At 40.4% G+C, this 4,007-nt stretch overlaps 1 non-coding gene across 1 annotated transcript; it reads right to left on the bottom strand.

Annotated features, from left to right (window-relative positions):
• Positions 1-703: 703 nt before the first annotated feature.
• On the bottom strand, positions 704-867 carry LOC135048870 (U1 spliceosomal RNA). Its single transcript, XR_010240664.1, has one exon. It is a non-coding gene; the product is annotated as a U1 spliceosomal RNA (small nuclear RNA).
• Between the last annotated feature and the right edge of the window lie 3,140 nt (positions 868-4,007).

Genomic DNA, 4,007 nt, shown 5'->3' with positions numbered 1-4,007 from the left:
TGTGCTGCTGGTAGTGAAGCAGTGATGTGCTGCTGTCAGCGAAGCAGTGCTGTGCTGCTGTCAGCGAGACAGGGATGTGCTGCTGTCAGCGAAGCAGGGATGTGCTGCTGTCAGCGAAGCAGGGATGTGCTGCTGTCAGCGAAGCAGGGATGTGCTGCTGTCAGCGAGGCAGGGATGTGCTGCTGTCAGCGAGGCAGGGATGTGCTGCTGTCAGCGAGGCAGGGATGTGCTGCTATAAGTGAGGTAGGGATGTGCTGCTGTCATTGAAGCAGGAATGCACTTGGCTTTGTGGACACTTTTCAGAGAACAAATTTGTTAGCATAAAAATAAAGCCAGAAAATGAAGACTGTGTTTGTGCTTTCCTCTGGTCAGCTCTGGTAAAAGTCAGATTTCTTTGTCTCAGATCTTCCTCTAACCTTGTTCTTCTTTCGAGAGTTCCCTTGTGCTGCCTCAGTTGGATCTCCTTCACATGATCAGGAAGGTGCTTCTCCCAGGGCAAGGCTCACCCATTGCACTTCCTGATCATAGTATCTCACCTGGCAGGTAAGTAGGAGTTGGGCTAGAGCTGGGGAGGGTTGCTGCTCGGGTACCCCCCTGTCAAGTGAAGGAGATCCAACTGAGGCAGCGCAAGGGAACTCTAGAAAAAAGAACAAGGCTAGAGGAAGATCTGAGACAAAGAAATCTGACTTTTACCAGAGCTGACCAGAGGAAAGCACAAACACAGTCCCCCACTACCACAAATAATGCAGTCGAGTTTCCCACATTTGGGGAAATCATAGGGGTCAGCATACCCAGAATGCAATGAATGAACCTCACCCTGGGAGAACAATCTTCATGACCATGGTATCTCCTATGCAAAATAAGTATGATTTGGGATAGAGCTGGGGAGGGCCGCTGCTCAGGCACATCTCTGTCAAGTAAAGGAGATTCAACTGAGGCAGCACAAGGGAACTCTCATCTGGGGACAACAACTGCAGGGAGAACACATATTTTCAGATGAACATGGGAGGGCAAAAGGGTGCCTAATACTGAAGCACCCCCAAACAACAAACCAAATGCAACAACTAGTGCAAGCATTCCTGGGGGAAGGCCTGCAGCAGATGGATTTGCATATGGTGATGTCATCCAAGCAGTGGGTCAAAGTTGGCTTCAACCCTCGTCTGCATATGAAAAGAGAAAAGGGGTGTGCAGGGCATGGCGGCCTTTTGCGGCGCTTGGATGACCCCTAGTTCGCATTAAACACCTCCACCCTCCTTCGGTGTGGGGCTCATGTTGGCTATGCCCCAGCCGCTTAAGCATTCAAGCTGATTTCTTGCAGCAGCTGGGCACTGTAACAGCTCCAGAGCTGCTCTGTAAGGCAAGTAAAAGGGTCTCTGTGGTGCAATCAGTTAGTATGTACGGCTATTAACCAAAAGGTTGGTGGTTCAATCCCACCCAGGGACCTAATTGACCTTGTTATCAGATTTTGGTGATCTTTAAGTAGACAAGTCAAATTTCATACCCCCTGTTATGGTGTAGGGTACCTGGCCTTCTCTGATGTAATCAGAGTTAGATTTGATTCAGTGATTTTATAAAAACATCTAGGAAGCACAATTTAGCAGTGGGTTGCAGAGAAAAAGAAATATGCTGGCAAAAAAATCAAATTGCGTGATTAAACAGCTCTTCATTTTCTGGCTTTATTTTTATGCTTACAAATTTGTTCTCTGAAAAGTGTCCACAAAGCCAAGTCTCTGATTAACACCTTTGTATGGATGGTTTTTCACCTATTACTAAATTAAACTTGCTTCATTGGAAAGGCAGCAAGATGCATCCTCATTTCAATGTCTACTGAAATAATACAGGTTGACACCAGGAAACATTAACGCCACTGCATCCTTGCTGCTTTCTCATGTGGAAGTCTGTTTAATGTGAAAACAAGGTGATATCTAATTAGCACACAGGTAAGAAATTACGAAAATCTTTATTTAAGGGTGAAGATGTTTCTCACAAAATTGTTGCCCCAATGCATCATTGAAATTCAAGCTGGAAAGATGATTTTAATATATCACTTGTACATTTTGTATTGCTCTTCTGGTGACAATGTCGTTTTTTTTGTCAATTACCATTTTAATAATAGGGTAAAGAAAATTAAGTGGATTTTTGAAAGAAAACTATACTGTCAATATACTATTAAAACAAATTAAAATGGTAAAAGTTATTGTACTTTAAGTAAAAATAAAAGAGCAAAAATATCAATCCCAGTTTTGATTACTTAAATTAACAAAAAAAAAATGCATATAGCAAAGGATAGTTTCAATCTGCCTACCTCTGGGTTATGGGTCCAGCATGCTTCCATTGCAGTACTCTGCTGCACATGTAAGTGCAAGAGATCCTGAAGCACTCACTCATCATGGGAAAGTACCAATGTGTTTATTCATTGGTTGATGGAAGAAACATCTTACAAAAACTCTCCAGATTATTGATTTTTTAATGTTTTTCTAGGAAACGTTCTAGATGTATGCTTATTAGCCTTTGTCAGTATGTACTGTTTGCAAAGTGTCTCTGTGGCGCAATCGGTTAGTGTGTTCGGCTATTAACCAAAAGGTTGGTGGTTCAATCCCACCCAGCGACGTAATTGACCTTGTGATCAGATTTTGGTGATATTTAAGTAGACAAGTCAAAATTTCAAACCCACTCTTATTGTGTAGGGTACCTGGCCTTCTCTGATGTAATCAGAGTTAGATTTGATTCAGTGATTTTATAAAAAACAGCTAGGAAGCACAATTTAGCAGTGGGTTGCAGAGAAAAAAAATATGCTGGCAGAAAAATCCAATTGAGTGATTAAACAGCTCTTCATTTTCTGGCTTTATTTTTATGCTAACAAATTTGTTCTCTGAAAAGTGTCCACAAAGCCAAGTCTCTGATTAACACCTTTGTAAGGATGGTTTTTCACCTATTACTAAATTAAACTTGCTTCATTGGAAAGGCTGCAAGATGCATCCTCATTTCAATGTCTACTGAAATAATACAAGTTGACACCAGGAAACATTAACGCCACTGCATCCTTGCTGCTTTCTCATGTGGAAGTCTGTTTAATGTGAAAACAAGGTGATATCTAATTAGCACACAGGTAAGGAATTAAGAAAATCTTTATTTAAGGGTGAAGATGTTTCTCACAAAATTGTTGACCCAATGCATCATTGAAATTCAAGCTGGAAAGATGAATTTAATATATCACTTGTACATTTTGTATTGCTCTTCTGGTGACAATGTAGTTTGTTTTTGTCAATTACCATTTTAATAATAGGGTAAAGAAAATGAAGTGGATTTTTGAAAGAAAACAATACTGTCAATATACTATTAAAACAAATTAAAATGGTAAAAGTTATTGTACTTTAAGTAAAAATAAAAGAGACAAAATATCAATCCCAGTTTTGGATTACTTTAATTAACAAAAAAAAATGCATATAGCAGAGGATAGTTTCAATCTGCCTACCTCTGGGTTATGGGCCCAGCATGCTTCCATTGCAGTACTCTGCTGCACATGTAAGTGCAAGAGATCCTGAAGCACTCACTCATCATGGGAAAGTACCAATGTGTTTCTTCGTTGGTTGATGGAAGAAACATCTTACAAAAACTCTCCAGTTTATTGACTTTTTAAAGTTTTGCTAGGAAACGTTTTAGATGAATGCTTATTAGCCTTTGTCAGTATGGGCTTTTGCGAAGTGTCTCTGTGGCGCAATCAGTTAGTATGTACGGCTATTAACCAAAAGGTTGGTGGTTCAATCCCACCCAGGGACCTAATTGACCTTGTTATCAGATTTTGGTGATCTTTAAGTAGACAAGTCAAATTTCATACCCCCTGTTATGGTGTAGGGTACCTGGCCTTCTCTGATGTAATCAGAGTTAGATTTGATTCAGTGATTTTATAAAAACATCTAGGAAGCACAATTTAGCAGTGGGTTGCAGAGAAAAAGAAATATGCTGGCAAAAAAATCAAATTGCGTGATTAAACAGCTCTTCATTTT

Source organism: Pseudophryne corroboree, unplaced genomic scaffold (genome assembly GCF_028390025.1).
Source record: "Pseudophryne corroboree isolate aPseCor3 unplaced genomic scaffold, aPseCor3.hap2 scaffold_983, whole genome shotgun sequence".
Classification (NCBI taxonomy): domain Eukaryota; kingdom Metazoa; phylum Chordata; class Amphibia; order Anura; family Myobatrachidae; genus Pseudophryne; species Pseudophryne corroboree.
The sequence above is the reverse complement of the archived record's forward strand: the minus strand, read 5'-3'. Positions and strand labels throughout refer to the sequence as shown.